The sequence below is a fragment of the Vulpes vulpes genome, chromosome 14 (assembly GCF_048418805.1).
Source record: "Vulpes vulpes isolate BD-2025 chromosome 14, VulVul3, whole genome shotgun sequence".
Classification (NCBI taxonomy): Eukaryota; Metazoa; Chordata; class Mammalia; order Carnivora; family Canidae; genus Vulpes; species Vulpes vulpes.
In genome coordinates this window covers 15748703-15762225 of record NC_132793.1, presented here as the reverse complement: position 1 = coordinate 15762225, position 13523 = coordinate 15748703, and the positions used below count along the sequence as shown (strand labels likewise).

At 45.3% G+C, this 13523-nt stretch overlaps 1 protein-coding gene and 1 long non-coding RNA gene across 6 annotated transcripts in view; one reads left to right on the top strand and one right to left on the bottom strand.

The window, feature by feature from the left end:
- Positions 1 to 13523, top strand: part of TTPAL (alpha tocopherol transfer protein like) — a 37972-nt gene that overhangs the window by 11197 nt on the left and 13252 nt on the right. The window contains exons 1-2 of one of the 4 annotated variants that reach the window (XM_025998746.2): positions 12041 to 12208; positions 12549 to 12772. The exons of 1 other annotated variant lie outside the window; for it this stretch is intronic. The gene's annotated coding sequence lies outside the window, so the exon portion shown is untranslated. Of the gene's footprint in view, positions 1 to 12040; positions 12209 to 12548; positions 12773 to 13523 lie in introns of those variants that run through there. 2 more of the 4 variants (XM_072735766.1, XM_025998747.2) reach the window with 2 other exon arrangements.
- On the bottom strand, positions 10812 to 13206 carry LOC140595349 (uncharacterized). Of its 2 annotated transcripts, none has more exons than XR_011996894.1 (2): positions 13120 to 13206; positions 10812 to 11041 (listed from the first exon to the last, which is right to left on the bottom strand). It is a non-coding gene; the product is annotated as an uncharacterized lncRNA (long non-coding RNA). The 2 variants fall into 2 exon arrangements; XR_011996895.1 differs by lacking the exon at positions 13120 to 13206 and adding an exon at positions 11221 to 11358.

Here is a 13523-nt window from a genome sequence, read left to right as displayed (position 1 = left end):
TCACTTTATGTCTCCAGCCAAGAAAGGAAGGCTTCTAATAACTCACCAATTCCCAAGTGGTTTCACATCAGACTCACATGGCTTCAAGTACTAATTGTGCCACTCTCTACTTTAAAAACAAAAAACACAGCATTATTGAGTCATAATTGATGTACAATGAACAATTCCTATTTAAATTGCATAATTTGATGAGTTTTGACATATGTACATACCCATGAACCATCACCACAATCAAGATGATGAACATCTTCACCATCCCAAAAGTTTCCTAGTGCCCCTGTGTAAGCCATCTCCTTATCACACTACACTCCCATCCCCACACCACCATGGTCACTGTGGATTAGAATTTCACTATATATAGATTACACTATAGATTAGAATTTCATTTTACTTTATTTTGTTTTTAAAGATTTTATTTATTTTAGAGAGAGAGAGCAAGAGTGGGTGGGCAGGGGCAGATGGAGAGGGAGAAGCAGAGTCCTTGCTGAGCAGAAAGCCCAATGTGGGGCTTGATCCCAGGACTCTAGTATCATGACCTGAACTGAAGGCAGATGCTTAACCGACTGAACCACCCAGGCACCCCTGGAATTTTATAGAAATGGAATCGTACAAGGTGTACCCATTTTGCCTGGCTTCTTTCATTGGGCATAATTATTTTGAGATTCGCCCTCGTTGTACATATCAATAGTTTGTTCCTTTTAATTGATCATTTATTTTTTATATGTATACCAGTTCATATACCACACTCCCCTGGGGATAGACATTTTCCCCTAGTTTTGAGACATTAAAAATAAAGCTGCAAAGCACATTTACAAGCACACCTTCATGGACAGACGCTCTCATTACCTGAGGGCAAGCGTTGAGGAGTGGCTTTGCTGAGTCATGCAAGTGTATGTTTAACCTTGAAAAAGCCACTGCAAACCATTCTCCGAAGTAGTTGTGCTATCTGGTGTCCTCACCAGCAGTGTAGGAAAGTCTCATGTCTTCTTACTTTTAGCCATTCGGGCCAGATGCACTGGAGTCTCTTAACCTGTGGCCCCTACTGGTGGTCCCTTAGCCTTTTCTGGAGCCCAGTTTTCTCATGGGTAAAGTGGAAGTAATCATAACAGCTTTGAAAGGTAGTGAGCTCGCACAGAGGCAACATAGAGTATCGGGACAAGCAGATCATAGAAGCTTCTAAAAGATGGCTATTTAATTACAGTGGACCCCCAGCCATCCCATGGTCTGGGAGCCCCCAGTGCACCCCAGGACACACCTTCAAACCAGGTGGTAAAAGCTGCCTTCTTTGTGTGGAGTCAGTGCTCTGAACCTGGAGGAGTAACAGGACTACTGGTGACTGTGCTGGGCACTGTGCTAGGTGTTGTAAATGGTTCATCCTTATAAAGCCTTGAAGAGAGTGGTTGGTTTTTTTTTTTTCCCCCTCTGTTTTACATACAGGAAAACTGAGGTGTGGTAAGCAGTCATTGGCCACGTTGGCCACGGTCACACAGCAGTTAAGTGATTGTGTTGGGATTTGAACCTTGGTCCATCTGATTTGGGATCCAGAAGAATTGCTAGTAGAGTACTGGCTCAGGGTTAGCAAAATGGCCCAGTTACAAAATGCCTCCTGAGGCTCAGGGCTGACTTCACTCAGGTTCCCCGGAAACAGAGTCTGCCAGGGATGAAGTACATGTGATTTATTAAGGGTGGAACCCATAGGGAGGAAAGCAGGATAGGAAGGAACCCAGCAAAATGTGCTCTCAAGTGAAGTCCTACAGGGGCGCTGGCCTTTTGTATCACTTTGGGTCATTGGCCATGAACCACTCTGTGGATGAGGAGGATAACCTCTTAGGTGAGGTGACTTCTGAGGTCACAGTGCTTAGGACAAGGAGACACAATAAGCCATCAGACGCCAACCACTGAAGCATCTGGAGGGTGGAGGGTCCAGGCCCCATACAGGAAGGACTCAAGAGGTTCTCAGAGGTACCCACACTTCTTGCCTTCCTAATGCAGCAAGCTCTAGGGCATTCGGGAACATTCATTTCTAGGCTTGTTTTGGAGAATCGTCCATCCTGCTGCAACCAGGATGTTGAGCAAACTAGACTTGTGACATAATCAACACACACCTTTATTTTTGTCTCCTAGCATCCCTTTTAAAATTTATTCAGTGCAGAGACATTTTCTCTGCCACGAGGTGAAAACTCATCCTGTTACTTTTTTGCTCATTCTCAAGAAACAGTTCCATAATTACATTAGGTCATAAACACAGTATCGATTTATAAATTGAATGTCCAGTAAAGCTACTGATCACAACTCCAAGCTTGATTTGGGTTTAAAGCTTCTCCCCGTAGCCTACTTGGTGTTGCTTTAGGCTGATAGCCTGCTGCAGTGGGGGAGGCAGTGTAGGAGGCTCCATTCTTTCTCCTCCCCTTTCCCACAGGTGGGGCTGAGGGGGCTGGGTAGAGATGGAGTGGGGAGAGGAAGGGTCTCACTTGACCTGCCACCAACCTGGCCGGAGCTCTCTGGATCTAGGAAACATTTTAAGTTGCCCCTTTCTGTCATGGGATGCTGCCGTGGGCTCATGGAGATGGCCAATGCCATAGGCCCTTCCCAAACCTGATGTTGGTGGATGCACCTCTCTAAGGGGGTCTAGAAACTCCTTTCTCAGCCCTAAGAATCTGACATCCAACTCTAGATTTTTGCTGCTACCACCCCTCTGCCCCTCCATGAGGTCCTGGGGGACACGACTGCACTATCCCAAGTGACCAAAGGGGAGGCTTGGACCCCTTGTAGATGCTATCAGCTCATGCTGGTCCATGGGAAACACTGAAAGAGCCTTTGCCTTGGAGCATCTGAGAGTGTGGACTGACCTCAGGACATGCACACACTCTAGCTCCTTCACTAGCGCAGCTGGGCAGCCCATTTCTCCCAACTTCTAGACATCCCTGCCCACACAGGGGTCACATATTAACTCTTCACATTGGTTCCCCCCCCTCCCTCCTCAAGAAGCCTCCACCATTCTATTCCACTCTTCCAAGAAGGTGACCACCAAAGGAATGTTGCCCTCTCTCCCCACTATAGAACTGTGGGTGAATGTAGGGGTAATAATACATATTGTGGTCATACAACTTTAGCACTTGTGGGCTTTTGGATTATGCTCTTGAAAAGTTATCGCTGACTGTCACAGCAGAGCTTTAGAGCAACATTGTACGAGTTACATCCACCTCCCCCAGACTCTGTTTTCTCATATCTTCATGAAGGCGATAATACCCACCCAGTGGGGCCATTGTGAGGGCCACATGACACAGATAGAGTATTGCCAGATCTGACTTTCTAAGATCCCACAATCACACACCTGCAACTCCATCTCTGTGTGATCACTGACAAGTGATTTCCTGACCTGGTCTTAGGTTTCCTACTGTCCAATGGTACTCAGAAGAGCCCCTACCTGATAGCATCTCCACGAGGTTAGTGGGGTGAATATATAGAGAGTGTGTAGCCCAGGGCCTAGCATTTGGTAAGGATTTAGTACTGCTGGATGTTAATAATACGGTGAGGGCAGTCTGGGTGGGCTTTAAAGCTGGTCCTGGTGGGATAGGGGGTGCAGAGTCTACCCCTCTTGGTCCACTAGCATTCCAGGCCCTGTTTTGGAAATGCTTCAGCCCAGCTGGGATCCAGGGCCCCTGGGAACAGAGAGGACAGTCTGTACCTCCAAACAGTCATGCTGACTCAGATTTAAAAATCAATGTGTGACCAGAAAAACACAGCTGGGCTCTCACCTCGTGTGGGAAATCCACACAGCCAACCCCACTCATGTCTTTATCTCAAGCTCGGAGAGGTGGCTGGCCCTATTCTGGGCCCTGATACTAAGGCTTATAAACAAAAAAAGGCTGGCACACGGAGTAACAGAAATCTCTGGCTTCTTGAGGAACACCAGGCCCATGGGTCACAAGCTTCGCATGACCCCCTGGTTGGGGTCAGGCATGTCTGGTGCTTGCCAAACCCTTGACTCTCCCAGCCCTAGTCTGGACACTTCTCAAGCCAAGTCAGGCTCTGGACGGCTGGTTGGGCAACCCATGACCTCAGACTGGGTCAGATCCATCAGATGAGCATCTGTTTAAGAGTATGGAACATTTTGTTCTTTAGAATCCCAAGGGCCAAAGAGTATGAACCCTCCCCAGCCACAATTTACCTTCCCCCACCCCCAACTGCCATTTATTTTGGGCAAGTTCTTTTGCCTCTCTGAATCTGGTTTTCCCATCTGTCAAATGCAAACTAACAAGCACCTCCACCCACCAGGATTGTGAGATTCAGGTAATAAGGATAGAGGGATGGCACACACATTGACAGGCACTCAGTAGGGGGAAGTAATTCCTACAAACAGGGCACTGGACACTAAATGAAAACCGGTAAGTTATATATACAGTGGTTAGACTGTGGAGGCAGACTGCCTGGGTTCAAAACCAAGCTGCTTTTCCACCTTCTATGTGGTCACAGGTGACCTCTCTGACTCAATTTTCTTCTCTATTAAATGGGAATGATAATAATAATAGAATTATGAGGATGCTGTTAACTTAGACGCACTGGGAATGGTGCCTGGCACCTAATAATCACTTAATGAGAATTAACTATTTTTGATTGGTCACACAAGTTAGTGATGTTAGCAATGGTGCTGAAATCACACCAGTAAGGCTGTTCGACAGGATTAACGGTAAAGAGAACTCATAGGTATTGAGAACCTACTATGTATCAGAAGCCATATATTCAAACGTGTATATGCACATACACGTACACAGTGAGGTAGGCAGTTCTGTTTTCATCTTTTAAAAACTTTGTATTATAAAACAAATCACAGGGGATCCCTGGGTGGTGCAGCGGTTTGGCGCCTGCCTTTGGCCCAGGGCGCGATCCTGGAGACCCGGGATCGAATCCCACATCAGGCTCCTGGTGCATGGAGCCTGCTTCTCCCTCCGCCTGTGTCTCTGCCTCTCTCTCTCTCTCTCTCTCTGTGACTATCATAAATAAATTAAAAAAAAAATTAAAAAAAAAATAAAACAAATCACAGATGTGGAAAATCATACAAATTAAATGTGTGGCTTAGTGATTATTTGGGGGGCAAACATCCCAGTAACCACCACCCAGGTCAAGAAATAAAACTTTGCCAGTGACCCCAGGAGCCCCTCTATGTACCCCAACTCAATCAAACCCCTCCCCCCAAAGTAATTACTAGCCTGACTTTAATAGTAATTATTTCTTTGCTTAATCATTTGCATGTACATCCCTAGATATTATAGTTCTATTTTGCCCATTTAAAAAAATCTTAATATGTGTTTTAAGCCATAGATTCCCCCTGTATTTCTTTCTTTTCCTTGTAGTTTATCTGTTACGCTTTTTGACCCATAGAGTTTCTCAAAGTCTGGATTTTGTCTACTGCATCCTTACAGTTCAATTCAACATGGCCTTGCCTTCTGTGTTTCCTGCATATTAGCAGCTAAGTCAGCCAGTTTCCATCCCTCTGACATGATTATAGGTGGTTCTGTGTTCTTTTATCAAGAAACACATATGTGGTTAGAGTTTGCTCTTTTTTTTGTTATTAGCTGCTATTGTGTACAACAGCTATAAACAGTAAATTCATAGGAGGTTGCAAAATGGCAGTATTGTATAATTTTGTTTTCCTGTACCAATTTTAATAATTTTATAAGATGTTTTTCTTAATCTATTATTTGGTCACCCAGTGGTACAGTTCATATAGGAAAGATGGGACAAATACTTGATTCTCCTGTTTTATTTACATAGTTTTAAGAATATAATTTGTTTCTATGCCATCCTCAGAAGGAGATCGGTTGGTGTTTTTGCTAAATATCATTATGAACTTATTGAAACATATTTGATGCACTTCAATCAATTGCAATTATAATCTTTGTTACAACAGAAATTGTACCATCATTAGGTTGGTTTCTAAGTCCACTTGATAGCCTGGATGGCTTCCTTGTTATCTAGTTATGACAAGATGTTCCAGGCTCATTTCCTGCCACATCTTTAGAATCAGAAATTTCTCCAAGAAGTCCTTCTAGAAAAGGGCATTTCAAGACTATAAACTGAGGCTATGTACACTCACTGCTACTAGATTGGTCATTGTTTTTAGTGAATAGAATTAATATTTTATATAAATATAGACAGATTTTATTATATATTTGTTAATATAGATTATAGGGTATATATATATATATATATATATATATATATATATATATACACCTCAATGTAACTTTGGTTTTCAAGGACACAAGAGATGAAAAATTTGAAAGATTCTGCAATAACTGATTTGCCACTTTATACTTACAACAGAATAGCAATGGTAAAACTGCCGCTATTAACTAGAATACTGAAAATGGATAAAAAAAATGTTTGCATCCACTAGGCCTATTCCCCACCACTTCGGGGGAATTGTACTATAGCTACATTGTTAGAGCATATAGGCTCTACAAACTTTGTTTCTTTATTTTTATTATTAAAGATTTTATTTATTTATTCATGAGAGACACAGAGAGAGAGAGAGAGAGGGGCAGAGACACAGGCAGAGGGAGAAGCAGGCTCCATGCAGGGAGCCCAACATGGGACTCAATCCTGGGTCTCCAGGATCACGCCCTGGGCTGAAGGCGACGCTAAACCACTGAGCCACCTGGGGTGCCCCTTTGTTTCTCTTTTAGCTATCTTTCAGTAAATATGCAATGCAATATTACCACCAGTCCTCATGGCAAAGTCTCTCCAGGCATGTTGTTGGGCTGGAGCTCATTCTCAGTAGACAACTCAGGAAAGGCTCAGAGAAAAAACACTGAGTGTTTGCAAGATAATAATGGGTCTTTATAGAAGATCAGTTTTGCTGGATTTAAATTCTTGGTTCGTACTTCCTTTGAGTGTCTTACATATATTATAGCATTTCCTCCCTGCTTAAAGCATTGCTGTTGAAGAGTCTGATGAGAATCTCATTTTATTTCCTTTTTGCCTACGTGCGCAGGCACCTAAAAATTATTTTTCTTTATCTTTAAAAACCAGTAATTTTACAAAAGTGTGCCTTGGTATTGGTTGTTCTGAGACAATGATGTATTGCTGGCTTTGTTTGGGGGTTTTGTTGTTGTTGTTGCTACGTTGTTTTATTTTTCCCTTTAGTGACTCCTCTTATTCCTAGGTTAGATGATCATTTCCGAACTTTGATTTGTCTCTTTCCCTCAAGTTTTTTTATGTCCTCATTTACCTTTAATTTTTAAAAATTGCCCCTTCACTTTCTATTTATCTCAACTATCTGTTGATTTTATTTTTTTCATTTGCTCTTATATTCCATTTAGTTCACTTTTCATTTTAAAAATAATTATTTTTACCTCTGATTCTTTCATGACTTGACACCTGGTTTCTGAATTTCTATAATTCTGATTTATGTTGTTCTTTTTTGGTTTAATGTCATGTTGTTCATGTTTTTAGCTTGCTTTCCTTTTCTTCTTTTTTAAAGAAGAAAATTTAAAAAATTTTTTTTCTTCTTCTTCTTTTTTAAATGTCTTTCTGGGCAAGCTATCATTGTCTATAGGGCTGCTATTTTACTCCTTCTACTTCTCTCTCCTGGTGTCTGTCTGTCTGTCTCTCTCTCTCTCCTCTCTCTCTCCCTCCCTCTCCTCTTCTTCCTCCTTCTCCTCCTTCTTCAAGCCATCTTGCTTTCCTAGGATTTGACTTCGGTACTTTTCCATTGCTCATTTTTATGTGAGATAGTTTTTCTGAACATTTGGAGGAGGCTTGGTTAAGAAAACTTTTGTATTTTCACAGAGCTCCCCCTTCTGTTGTTTCTGCATATTGTTAACAAAAATCTGGCTTTACCTCTGAGGTTTTCTGGCTCTGCTCGCCTCCCCTACATTCATCTAACCCACTTTTTCCCTTGATTTCTGCTTTCCCTATCCTATTCCATTGAAATTTCCCAGGAGTTTCTCAGCATGAGGCCTGTCCTGGAAGGAGGGTTCGGTGGTCATTTCTGGAACTCATGGGCATTAAACTCCATTAGCCCTGAGGCTTCGTGGCACTCCTTGCACTCCTCTAGTTGGAGTTGGGAAAACCCTTCCCAGTTTTAGCTGCTGTTTTCAAATAGCCCTGCCATGCTTTCCATAGATGTTGCAGTCTGGGGACTCCAGTTTTAAGATTTGTTAGACAGGTTGTTGCTTCCCTTTTATATCTCCTCCACAGAGGCCCTGGTGGCACTCAGGCCTCAGAGCTGCTGCTGATTTGTCCTCATTCATTTGTTCAGGGAGTTCCTGAAAATACCTTGTTACCTAGGTCTGTTGTAAACATGGGTATAGATTTTATTTTTGTTTTTATGTGGGGACTTGGGAGGATTTAAATCTGTGCTTGGCATCACTGCCATCATCTTCCCAGAACTCCCCTGCTGCTATCATTTTATAGATAAGGAAACTGAGCCCCAGGGTGGTTTGCTCAAAATCACATAGCTAACAAGAAGGGATAAATGTATGTGAGAGCACCTGCCATCCTGTATGGTACAGAGAAGATGCTTAATACAGATGACTTTCTCCCTTACTTTTTCCTCCCTGCTTTTACCAGTCAGTGTCCCTTCAGGATTCGTTATTGACAATTCAGTGAGATTATTCAGGCAAAGAGCTCATGGCACTGCCAAAAAAAAAAATGGTGTTCAATCAGAGGTACCTGTTAGTAAAGAATTTATGATTAAAGAAACCAAGGTAAGTAATTGTTCCAAGGTTGCACAGCTGACTCATGTCTATTCAACCAGAAGCCAGTTTTCTTTCTTTTATACTAGTGGTTCTCAATGGGGGCAATTTTGTTCCCTAGTACATATTTGTCAATGTTTGAAGGCATTTTTGTTTTTCACCATTGTAAGTGTGGGGTGCTACTCTCATCTAGTGATTAGAGGCCAGGAATACCATTAAGCATCCTACAATGTACAGGTTGACATAAACCCCCACCCCTCAAAAAGACTCACCCAGCCCCAAAGGTCAATAGTATTGTGCATGAGAAACTAAGCCCTATATCATGGTGGTATCCTAAATAAGCCCTCCCTTAGAATCAATACTAAAACTGGTTCTAGCAGAGATTGTCTGAGGTCAGAATCACATGCTTTGAAAACAGTGACAGGTCAGGCATTTCTGGCCTCCTCTAGCAAATACCCAACAGCCAGATTTCTTTCTTCAGATACTGGATGAAGCTAGGAGGACGGATGCTAGGAGTCCTCCAAACCAAGATGCAGGGCAAGCTGCCCTCCCTCCAGCGACCTTTCTGCTCTCAAGTGGGGTGGTCATCACGAGTTAACAGACATGTCATGATCCAATGTACCAGAACTCTGCACACACCATTCTACTGAATCCTTCTAAGGACCCCCTAGACAATGAGACACATACCCCCATTTTGCCCACAAGGAAATGGATGTTTTGAGGGGTAGTTCTGAGTGTGTTACTTCTGAGTATCCAGTGCAGAAAAGCAAAAGACAGAAGTTCAAACTGCAGCTCAATCTTGGAGTCATCATGTGACTATGGGCAATTTTCCCTCCTCTGAGCCTGCTTCTCAACCTGTAAGAACAAAGAGGCAAAGTAACCTCTAAACCAAAGTAAAAGTTGGGGCCATGTTGTCATACAGACTTGGGTTCAAAGCCAGCTCTTTCTTTGACTATCTTGAGCCCGTAGGTAAGTGACTTTCCCTTTCTGGGTTTCAGTTTTCCCATCTGTACATGAGACAATCCTAGCTTCCTGTTCACAGGGTTGTAGCAAGGTATAAATGAAATCATACAAACAAATTATTTAGCATAGTACCTGGTATATATAATCCCTCAAAAAATGAAAACTTTTTTGATTATCTGAGACTCTTCTAATCCTAAGATAACTTAGTTCCATGATATGTAACATCAGGAAGACCCAAAAATAATGGTCCTCAATTGAGGGAAGGGGCAGGGACTTCTGGACATCTTTGAATCTCCTCTCAACCCTCCCCTACCCTTGAGACCAGGTTCTAGACCTATATTCTTCTCCTCCTGCTGGCAGTATCTGGGATTGCAACCTGATGGTACCACCAGTGGGTCTGGGGTCTGGGTGAAGTTTATTCAAGTAACTAGGACACCATGGTCTGGAAAGGATCATTCCTTGCCCTTTGCCATGAGAGCTGTCATTTGTAAAAATATGGTTTGCCTGGCAAGGGGCAAGGTGTTTCCTCTTATGAGCTTATTTAATCAGCTTTTTGCTCATGGGGAACTAGAGGCTTTGGAAATTTGAATGATTTGGCTATGGTCACATAGTTGGACATAGGGTTGCCAGATTGTGGTAGGTGGAATAATGGCACCCCAAAGATATCCCTGTGGTAATCTCCGGAGCCTGTTACTATCTTATCGTATATGATAAAAAGAACTTTGAAGATGTGATTAAGTTAAGGATCTTGATATGGGGGAGATAATCCTAGATTATCTGGGCAGATCTAATGTAATCACAAGAGTCCTTATAATAAGAGGGAGGCAGGACATGTTGTATCTGTAGTCAACAATAATGTATTGTACACTTAAAAATTTGTTAAGAGGGTAGATCTCATGTTAAGTGCTCTTGCCACAAGAAAAAAAATTTTTTTTAATATAAAAGAGGGACACAGGAAGATCGGAGTCAGTAGTAGATGTGCCAACAAAAGTAAGAGGTTGAAGTGATTTGAGGAATGAGCTATGAGCTGTGGAATGCGAGTGGCCTCTAGAAGCTGGAAAGGCAAAGGAACAAATCCCCTCTTTAAGTCCCCAGAGAGAATACATCTTTGTCAACACCTTGATTTTAGACTTCTGACCTGCAGAACTGAAAGATAATAAATCTGTATTGTTTCAAGTCATTACATTTGTACTAATTTGTTACAGCAGCAGTAGGAAACTAATACATAGATAGACTGGGGGGGGGGGAGGGGGACTCAAACAAACAAAACACAGGGTGTCCAGTTAAATTTGAATTTCTGGGGATGCCTGGGTGGCTCAGTGGTTGAGAGTCTACCTTTGGCTCAGGTCATGATCCTGGGGTCCTGGGAATGAGTCCTGCATAAATAAAATTAAAAAAAAAAAAAAGATACGGTTTTTAGTATAAGTCTATCCCAAATGTCGCAGGAGACATACTTACACTTAAAAAGAAATTGTTTATTTGAAATTCAGATTTAACTGAGTGCTCCGTATTTTATCCTAGAAATGGTGGAGCCAGAGCAGGAGTCAAAACTTACGACTTCATGGCTCTTCCACTTTCCCCAACAATCTGGGATCCAGCAGAAATTGCCATGTTCTCATGGCCTCCGTGGGTCAGTTCCCATCCTCCAGAGCTCCTCTTGCCCTCTGGGGTTGGGAAAGGAAGGGGTTGTTTAAAGTCATCTCTTGCATGCACCTTTGGGCTCTCGGTCCTCCCAGACCACAGAATTTCTCTCTACAGTTTTGTGTCTTTGCTCTGCTTGAAAGAGCCACCCAGGGGCTTTGTCTCAAAGTCATGGTTGCGTAATAATAGGTATGTTGGGGCGGGAGGTGTGGGGCTGATGGCGCTGGGGGTGGGGCAGGAACACCTTTTTCAAGCTACCACTTTCCGAAGGGGACTTTATGAGCCCCAAAGCAGGACACAAGTCATTACTCAAGAGGGTGATTTTCAAAGCCAGAATCGCGGTGCATGCGAGGACCCTGAGGCCTGCGGCCACTGAGCCGGAGACAGACCGAAGTCCGCTGGATGGGCATCTCCCATGTGCTGATCCCGAAGTCCAGGTTGGAAGCCCCTTATATACTTCACTGCTTGCCAATTTCCCTTCCACGACCTAGGGGGGCTCCATAAATAGGATCGAGTGAGGCAGTGGATGTAAAGCCGCGGGCGCACGGTGGGATGTCCTGAAGCCGCAGTTTCCTGCCTTCTTCCTCGGGGTCTCATTTCCCGCCTCTGTACCGCCCGAAGCCTCCCGGGCTCCCGGATCCGGCCAACTCCCCTCTCCGCAGGCCCGACCCCGCCAGCGCGCAGGCCCGGCCGCTAGGTGGGGCCCGAGGGCCGGCACTGCGGCGGGAAGGTGCACATGCGCACTCGCGGGCGGCGCCGCGCCTTCCCACGCCCCGCGCACGTCACTTCCGGCGCGAGGGGCCGGGCCGGCCGGGCCGGGAGTGCGGGTCGGCTCTGTGCGCGCTGCCGGACGAGGCTCCCACTGCCGCTAGACCCGCGCTCCGCCCCGTATAGCCGGGCCGGTGAGTGCCCGCGAGGCCGCCCCTGTGTCAGGGGGGGTCGGGGAGAGGGACCCCCGAGAGGGAGGGATCACCGGAAGTTGGAGGACTCAAGGAGAGAGACCCCAGGAAATGGGGACGCTGGGGAAGGGGTGACAGCCGGAAGTGGGGGGCCTCAGAAGGTGGTCGGCGGGACGCGGGGGCTCGGGGCTCCGGGGGGCCGGCTTCCTGGCCTCGGCGAGGCGGGGCGGGGAGGAGGGCGATGCCCGCGACGTGATGGGCTCCAGGCGGGGGAGGCTCCAGGCTTCACCGTAACAAACGGTGTTTGCACCGTCCCTACGCCCCCCATCACCTGACGCTCCAGACTGTCCTGCCCTGGGCTTGACGCTGCCGAGGCCCTGGAGATTACACAGGAGGCTCCAGGCGGAGGGTGAAGCCCAGTGTGGGGCCACGCACATCCACGCGGTGCCGCCCTAGGTGTGTACCCTCCGGCCCGTCACTTAACCTCCCATCGTCCGCTAATATTCACAGCACCGTCATGTGCCAGGCTAGGCCTATAGCCAATGGACACTACAGTCTGTTTCCCAGGTAAGCACTGGATTGGGATTACAGGCATCTGTCGGTGCCTCCCGTGGAAACAGCCCAGGGTGGGTCCCTGAACCGTGATCGTGGTTTCATGCCTCGCTTAGCATTCCTCCGCCAGGCAGATCCAACTCATTCAGCAAATATTCATGGAGTGCAGTCTGCCCGTCTGACACGTTGTTAGGCACTGGGTTTAAGGCGACGAACGAGACATAAAGATGCTGCCGGCAGATTGCCTACAGACAATTAGAACAGAGGGAGCGTGCTATGCCAAGGAGCTTCTGGTGGGGAGGCTCCTACCCCTGGCCTGGAGTTGGAGAAGGCGTCCTGCGTCAAGCACCATCATCTCTTACCTGGCTTACTGCAGCACCCTCTGAATAGTCTCTTTACTTCTGTCCTTAACCCCTTACAATCCATTTGCAAGACAGACGAGCAATCCTGTAAAATAGAAATCAGATCGTGTCACTCTTCTCAGATGGCTCCCACCAAACTCAGTAAAAGGGTTCTTACTGGCCTACAAAGCCCTGTATCAATGGGGCTCCCGGTATCTCTATCAACTCATCTGCTAATATTCTCCACCTTGTTCATTTGGCTGTAGCCACACACTGGCCTCCATACTGGCGGGTGTGTTCTTGCCTCTGGCTTTGCCCTTGTTCTCCCAGATATCTGCATGGCCTTACTCCCTCATCTCCTTCATCTTTCCTCAAATGTCATTTGGGTGAACAAATCATCCCTGACTACCCTATTTAAAATTTCA